This window comes from Dendrobates tinctorius, unplaced genomic scaffold, assembly GCF_039654945.1.
Source record: "Dendrobates tinctorius isolate UK_male_01 unplaced genomic scaffold, ASM3965494v1 ptg000032l, whole genome shotgun sequence".
Taxonomy (NCBI): domain Eukaryota; kingdom Metazoa; phylum Chordata; class Amphibia; order Anura; family Dendrobatidae; genus Dendrobates; species Dendrobates tinctorius.
Window position 1 is genome coordinate 33,590,571 of NW_027361700.1, and position 8,883 is coordinate 33,599,453.

General features: G+C 46.4%; 1 pseudogene; it reads right to left on the minus strand.

The window, feature by feature from the left end:
* Positions 1 to 3,232: 3,232 nt before the first annotated feature.
* Positions 3,233 to 6,882, minus strand: LOC141086661 (BMP and activin membrane-bound inhibitor homolog pseudogene; annotated as a pseudogene).
* Positions 6,883 to 8,883: the final 2,001 nt, after the last annotated feature.

Below are 8,883 nucleotides of genomic sequence, written 5' to 3' on the forward strand. Positions count from 1 at the left end.
AGCCGCGAGCTGAGGTGAGGCGGCAGAGGCCGCGGGTGACAGCGGGCCGGCCGCAGCCGCGAGCTGGAGTGAGGCGGCAACGGCCGTGGGTTGGAGTGAAGCAGCGGTCTTCTGTCAGTCGGCTCAGCGCCGTCTCTCTGCAGTCCACCGTCTCTCTGCATCTCTGCAGTCTACCGTGAGACTCCCTCCCGTCGCTGTCCTCCTCTCTGGATTCTGCTCGGGTCTCTCGCTCCCTGGCGCTCCCACGGTCTCCTGCTCCTTCTCTCTCGTTCTGCTGACTCACTCTGACTGGCGTGCCCCTCCCCTTTTATATAGGCTCTACCCATTACCATTCTGTCAATCTCAGCGGTCCGTCCCCTAAATCTGCTTCCCGGAAATAGGCTCCCTAGGAACTTAGATGACGGTCCCCTTGGTTCCGCCCAGACACTCCGCAGGGGCCCTTCCTTCTACACTCCCCCATCCTGTATGCCAGCGGCTGCACTAGGGGACCCGCAACGGGCGACAGCCCGGCTCTTGCCACAGACTGGAACGGGGTGGTGGTGGCTGCGAGCGGCAATTGACAAGCCGCAGCCGCAAACTGGAGTGAGGCGGCAGCGGCCGCAGGTGACTGCGGGCAGGCCGCAGCCGCGAGCTGAGGTGAGGCGGCAGAGGCCGCGGGTGACTGCGGGCAGGCCGCAGCCGCGAGCTGGAGTGAGGCGGCAATGGCCGCGGGTTGGAGTGAAGCAGCAGTCTTCTGTCGGTCGGCTCGGCGCCGTCTCTATGCATCTCTGCAGTCCACCGTGAGACTCCCTCCCGTCGCTGTACTCCTCTCTGGTTTCTGCTTGGGTTTTTCGCTACCTGGCGCTCCCACGGTCTCCTGCTCCTTCTCGCCCGTTCTGCTGACTCACTCTGACTGGCATGCCCCGCCGCTTTTATATAGGCTCCCCCCCCTACCGTTCTTTCAGTCTCAGATAGTCCCCTTGGTTCCGGCCCGGACACTCGGCGGGGGCCCTTCCTCCTACACCTAGATGACCTGCCATGGCAACAACAGATGAGAAGACCACCGACATACTCCAGGAGGAAGGAGGAAGCCGACAGACTGCTTTGACTCATCTGGATGACCCATCTGCCACCGCATTGACAAGTTTGGTCACATAGAAAGAGAATGTCCTTTAAACATGCGACATGGGGTCAATCGAGTAGTCCAAGAGTACGAGAGGGTTTTCAGCAAGGACGCTCTGGATTTTGGGCAGGTCAAGGGGATCCAATATCATATGCCTACAGGAGATCACCTACCCATCGAAAAGAGGTATCATCCTGTCTCTCCCGCTCATTACCATTGTGCCAAAAGTATGCTCAAAGAGATTAAAGAGGCAGGGGTAATACGAGACAGCTGCAGCCCTTGGGCAGCTCCACTGGTATTGTCAAAAAGAAAGATGGTACCATGTGCATGTGTGTAGATTATAGGCAAATAAATAATATCACAAAGATGCCTACCACATACAAGAGTCAGTGGCAGCATTAAAATCAGCCAAGCATTTCTCGACTCTAGACTTAACTAGTGGGTATTGGCAGGTTCCTGTTGCAGAGGCCGACAAAGAGAAGACTGCTTTCACCACACCAATGGGGCTATGGGAATTCAACTGTATGCTATTCGGGTCTTGCAACACACCTGGAACCTTCCAGAGACTCATGGAGTGCTGCCTCGGGCACAAGAACTTTGAGACTGTGCTGTTGTATCTGGATGATGTGATTGTTTATTCCAGGACATATGAAGGTCACCTGAAACACCCGGCAGGAGTCTTCAAAGCATTGTTCAACTTCAGCTTGAAGGTAAAACCATCGAAGGGTCATCTCCTGAAGCCCAAAGTGCAGTACTTAGATCACGTCGTGAGTGCAGAAGAAGTGGCACTGGATCCAGTGAAGGTGACGGTCATCAGAGACTGGCAAGTACCCACTACCATCTGTGAGGTTTGCAAATTCTTGGGGTTAGTCGGCTATTACAGACGCTTCATCAAAGGCTTCACAAAAATGGCTGCTCCCCTTCAAGACCTGCTAGTGGGCCACTCCAAAAAGTCCAGGACAGAGTGTCCCGATTGAGTGGAATGCCAAATTGAAAGAGTTCTTCAACAACCTTAAGCAAGCTCTCACCGGAGAAGAGATCTTGGCTTACCCAAACTATGGTCAGCCATTCATCCTCTACATCGATACCAGCAACGTCGGTCTAGGAGTGGTTCTATCTCACGTACAGCAGGGCAAGGAGAAATTCATCACCTATGCCAGTAGGAAGCTTCACCCTACCGAAATAAATCCTGACAACTACAGCTCCTTTAAGTTGGAGTTCCTAGCTATCGTCTGGGCATTGACTGAGAGGTTCAAGCACTACCTCGCCTCTTCCAAGTTCACCATCTACACCGACAACAACCCTCTGATGCATCTGGAGACTGCAAAACTCGGTGCCTTAGAGCAACGGTGGATGGCTCGGTTGCCCAACTATGAATTCGTCATCAAATATCGAGCTGGTAACAAAAATGCCAACGCTGATGCCTTATATGGCATGCCGCACCCACCTGACCTGGAAGAAGACCTGGTAGGCCTCGAAGAGATCGAGATACCGGCATTCCATCACCAGTATGCTTCCAGTGCATCCACTGTGTGAATAACAGGCATTCAGTCCAAAAAGTTTCCCTAAATCTGATACCTCATTATGGTTGGGCAGAGACACAGAGCAGTGATCCGGCTGTTTGCATGGGGAAGGAACTGCTTGATGCAGCCAACTCATCTCCAGCTCCTGATGCACCACCAGAAGTCCTAGAGCTGTGGAAAGAGAGGAAGAAGCTGTTCTTCTATGAAAGCAAACTGTGCCGAATGACTATCAACTCCCATACACATGAGTTGGTGCGACAGATCGTGTTCCCAAGAAAGGATGTACCAATTGTCCTTGAAGTCTACCACAACCAAGCAGGGCACTTTGGATGGAAGAAGATAGAAGTCATTATCCGTGCTCATTTCTTCTGGACAGGAATGAGCCAGTCAATTGAGAAGTGGTGTAGAGAATGCAGCCCATGTAACCTCAGAAAAAAGGATCGCAACAGCCAAAGAGCCCCCTTGAAGCCTATCATCTGCTTCCTAGTACTTTTTCCAATGGCAGATGGCAAGAACAACTGCAAAGGCCTTTCAAGAATATTTCTGCTGACCTGGTTATTGACAGACAGAAATCGGGCTTTCGAAGCAGAGGTCTTCCAAGAATTATTCACCTTATATGGCTATGAAAGCTGTAGTGCAGTCTGGAGAGTATCTGTTGCCTCTGATCCTGTAATCTTTTATTTTCACTGTGGAACATCTGGAAAGCAAGCATTATAAGAAGAACCAATATCAATCCCCCTGCTACAGGCACAGCGATGACTGGAAAACATGTATTTGGAAGTCGTCTTGCTACACTTGTAAGGAGAGCTTTAAACTAGAACAACATGGGAAAGGAAGCAAAAGACCAGAAAAAGCCATACACCTGACAAATGCTATTGAGAACTCTGCTGTTAGAAGTGGAAAGGAAGAACAAAGACAAAAGAATCTAATTAATAAAAATATTGGAGAAAGAGAAACCAATCACAAACTAAAATGTTTCTATACTAATGCACAAAGCATGGGCAACAAACAAGGAGAATTGGAACTACTAACGCAGGAGAAGAAATATGATGTCATTGGAATCACTGAAACTTGGTGGGACAATACACATGATTGGAATGCAAGACTAGAAGGATACAACTTATTTGCAAGAAACAGACTTGATAAACGAGGAGGAGGTGTCGCATTGTATGTTAGAAACGCGTATATATCTGCACAGAGATTGAAGCTTCAGAGACTGTGAGTTCTGTGGAAACTGTTTGGGTAAGAATACAAGGACAGAACAATGGAAAGGACACCATTGTAGGCATTTACTACCGGCCGCCTGTGCAACCTGAAGATATGGATGAACTCTTTATGCATCAAATGGCCAAGTTCTCCCAAAAATATGACATAGTTGTCATGGGAGATTTCAACTATCCAGACATTTGTTGGGAATCTCTCTCAGGCAAAACTAACAGGTCAAGGAAATTCTTATCCTCTCTTGCTGACAACTTTATCTTCCAAAAGGTAGGGGAGAAAACAAGGGGAACTGCTACCTTGGATCTAATCCTTATAAACAGGGAGGAAATGGTTGAGGAGGTAAAAGTGGTTGGCACCCTAGGAGGTAGCGACCATGCTATTTTAGAATTTTGGATAACTAGAGGAGGAAGACCTGTGAAGACTCAGACGTCAAGGTTAGATTTCAGAAAGGCAGATTTTAAGGGATTCAGAAAGAGAATTGGAGGGATCCAATGGCTGGATATCCTTAAAGACAAAAATGTCCAGGAAGGATGGGAAATCTTGAAAAATGAAATTCTCAAAGCACAATTGTTAACAATTCCGAAAAGAGGGAAGAATAGGAAGCATTTAAGGAAGCCAGGATGGATGAACACAGAACTTAAGTACATGTTAAAAAGGAAGAAAAAAGTTTATAAAATGGAAAGAGGGAGGCATATCTAAAGAAGAATATAATGCTGTCTGCAGAACCTGCAGGGCACAAATCAGAGTAACTAAAGCTGACAATGAATTGAGGCTTGCAAGAGATGTCAAAAGCAATAATAAAGGATTTTGGGGATATGTCAAAAGTAAAAGAAAAGTCAAAGATGCTATAGGATTTTTACAGGATGAAAATGATGAAATGGTAAGACAGGATGTTGAGAAGGCCGAACTTTTAAATTCCTATTTTGCATCTGTTTTCTCTCAGAAAGGAAATGTGACATCAACTGCTCTTCACTGTCCTATTAATGGAATAGAAGAATCCAGGATATCTATAAACAGAAAGATAGTGAGGAAACACTTAGCTAACCTAAATGAATTCAAGTCTCCAGGTCCAGATGAATTACACCCCAGAGTACTGAAGGAGATAGCAGAAGAATTTTTTGAACCCCTCTCCATAATCTTTGAAAATTCTTGGAGAACAGGAGAAGTCCCAGAAGACTGGAGAAGAGCAAATGTTGTTCCTATCTTCAAAAAGGGGAAGAAGGTGGACCCAGGCAACTATAGGCCGGTGAGTCTGACTTCTGTACCAGGAAAGATCTTTGAACAAATTATTAAACAACATGTATGTCAGTACCTGGATAAGAATGAAGTGATTAAACAGAGTCAGCATGGGTTTGTAACTAGTAAGTCATGTCAGACTAACTTAATTTCCTTCTATGACGGAATCACTGATTGGGTGGATCAAGGAAATGCTGTAGATATAGTATATCTTGACTTCAGCAAAGCATTTGACAAAGTATCTCATACAATCCTTATTGAAAAAATGACTAAGTATGGAATGGACAAGGCAACTGTTAGGTGGATTCATAACTGGCTTAGTGATCGGACCCAAAGAGTGGTCGTAAATGGCTGCACATCCAGTTGGAAGAATGTCTCAAGTGGGGTACCACAGGGCTCTGTCCTGGGCCCTGTATTGTTCAACATCTTTATCAACGATTTAGATGAAGGAATTGAGGGTAAACTCATTAAATTTGCTGATGACACAAAGCTAGGAGGGATAGCTAATACTAGAGAAGAGAGAGAGAGGATTCAAAAAGATATAAATAAACTGGAGAAGTGGGTAGCAACTAACAGAATGGTTTTTAACAGGGAAAAATGCAAAGTACTACATCTGGGCAATAAAAATGAAAAAAGCATATACAGAATGGGAGGAATAGGCCTAAGCAAGAGCACATGTGAAAAAGACTTGGGTATACTAATAGATCACAGACTGAATATGAGTCAACAGTGTGATGCAGCAGCAAAAAAAGCAAATGCAATTCTAGGATGTATTAACAGAAGCATACAGTCTAGATCACGTGAAGTCATTATTTCCCTCTACTCCTCTTTGGTGAGACCTCATCTGGAATATTGTGTCCAGTTTTGGGCACCACATTTTAAAAAAGACATCAACCAACTGGAGCAAGTTCAGAAAAGAGCAACCAGAATGGTGACCGGTCTGCAAACCCTGTCTTATGAGGAAAGGTTGCAGGATTTGGGATTGTTTAGTTTGCAAAAGAGAAGACTGAGAGGAGACTTAATAGCTGTCTACAAATATCTAAAGGGCTGTCACATTGTAGAAGGATCAACTTTATTCTCATTTGCACAAGGAAAGACTAGAAGCAATGGGATGAAACTGAATGGGAGGAGACACAGATTAGATATTAGAAAAAACTTTTTGACAGTTAGAGTGATCAATGAGTGGAACAAGCTGCCACGAGAAGTGGTGAGTTCTCCTTCAATGGATGTCTTCAAACAGAGGCTGGACAGACATTTGACTGGGATGATTTAGCGAATCCTGCTTTGAGCAGGGGGTTGGACCAGATGGCCCAGGAGGTCCCTTCCAACTCTACGATTCTATGATAGATGCTCTAAACCACTGTTCTTTGGACGAAGTCAACTCTTGAACCTTTGTGATGAGGTTCCTTGTGCTTTCATGTTGGTATTTGCTACCCATGCCTGATGTTTCACTCTTGGGGTGGGAGAGAACACCATGAAGACCTCTATAATTTCACATATCCTCGTGTCAACACTCCAGTTTGAGCACAGTGGCCCACTCTTGTCTTTGACGGCTTTGCACTTTTCTGTTGTCTTAGAAATAGAGTCCAGGCAGCCATGTGTGAGAGGTGACTTAGTGTTCTGTGGGTCAAGTAGACTGGAAAAGCAGGCATTCAGTTCTGATTTACACATGTATCCAGTTGTAACACAGTGTGGAGCGTCCCAGTAGCATCTGATTTCTCCTTTAGTGAGTAGTACGGCCATAGCGCAGAGCTCCAGTTGCAGCCAGATGGAGAGCAGGCTAGCTTGGCGATCCATTTACAAGCCTGCTCCTCCCCAGCTCTTCACTGTATGACTTCAAGGGATTGTGCAAAGAGTCACCATCCAACACCGCGGACATGCAGAAACAAGCCAGAGCCTCCAGCGCACACAGCGATAATCCAAGCAGCGGTTATAATCCAGCGGTCCGGATGGCTGTGAGAAGATCCGGACAACACCATACCATCCGCAAGATAACGACCTATGCGAAAAAATGCATCAGCTGGTGATCGACTTTCTAAAGATCTTACCTCTAGAAGAGCGCAACCAATGGCCTGAGAAGTTGTCAGACCTAGTCGAGATGTATAACCACACCCCTACAAAATCGACTAACTTCGCCCCAGCTTACTTGATGCGAGCAAGACTAGGTAAACTCCCCATCGACCTGGAAATGGGTGTTCTAACACCAGAAAGCATACCTAGCTATCCAGACACAGACTAGAATACTGAGAGGCAACTACAGTACCGCAAAGTCCAGCAGTGTGTAAAAGAAAATCTGTTGCAAGCCCAGCAAAAACAAGAGCACATATGCTAGACGATCAGTGGGAGGATGAGCCCTACACAGTCCTACCATCTAATTTTGTCAACAGAAAGGTGATCCTCGTCACCAAGGACAGAGGAAAAATGTCTGTTACTGTATCCAGAGACCACCTGAAAGTTTGCCCAATTCAATTGTGCAAGAAAGATGGAAGTCCAGAAGTTCCTCAGCAAATGGAAGAGACTAAAGGTACTGTCACACTTAGCGATGCACCCGCGATCCCGACCAGGGATATGACGTGGTCAGGATCGCTGGTGCATCGCTAAGTGGTCGCTAGTGAGCTGCCACACAGGCAGATCTCACTAGCGACATTGCTGGGGACGGGGGTCGCTACTTACCTGTCACACCAGACGATCCTGCGTCCTCCCGCCCGGCTCCACGCGTCGCTCGTCGTCACAGCAGGAAGCGCCGCAGGAAGCTGATGATGAGAAACAGTCCAGGACGTTCTCGCCCGATCAGCGATAAGCAGAGGGGGAGCAGGTTGTAGGTAAGTATCAGACACAGCGATATCGCTAGCAATATCTCTATAACGTCACTAGTTATAGCGATATTGCTAGCGATATCTCTTAGTGTGACATGCCCTTAAAACAAAGGTTCGCACAATCTTAAGTGAATTTCCCAAGTCCTAGACACAAGTCAACAATGCAGTAGTAGTGCCAGTTAGAGATGAGCGACTTTGCCTTTTTTCGAGTCGAGTCGGGTTTCATGAAACCCGACTTTCGCAAAAGTCGGGTCGAACGAAATCGGCCGATTATCGTGACAAGTCGAAGGCCGACTGAAACACGAAACCCAATGCAAGTCAATGGGGAAGCAAAGTCGGCAGGGAGTGGAGGACAGGAAACACACCTACAGTGCCCTTTTGAATGCCTAAAACATCAATTCTTATTACTGAAGCATTTCAACCTTAATTTACTTCATAATACTAGTTACGCACTGAAAAATGGGGGTTATTTGACTAAATTTGTGGGGGGGAAGGGCTGGTTCCAGCTTTTCATGTGCCCTGGGCCAAAGAGCGTCCCTTTAACACATAGCACAACTCATGATGCTCCGATAACGGCAGAGAAATAGCGGTATAGTACAATGAAAAATACTTCACTTTTTACATCTCATGACTGATATCCATTTTAAATTCTCCAATAGCTCAAAAAACGGACAGTATATTACTCCATACAGTATTATGGCCACCACATAGTGCGCTATACAGAGTAATGAGGCCCATATATTTCTCCATATAGAATCATTGGTCCCATATAATGTTTGAAACAGTATATGATGAGCTCCACATAATGCTACAGTATATGTTGGTCCCCATGGATGAAGCTGCACTGTCTGATGGGCCCAAATAATGCTCCATGGGCCCATCAGACACTTGTGGCTCCCCCAGGAGTACAGTCGCCACAGTGGCATTACCTTCCTCCTAGGGAGTGTGATGTCATGCTTGGGAGCAACGAAGGATCTCTCTAGCA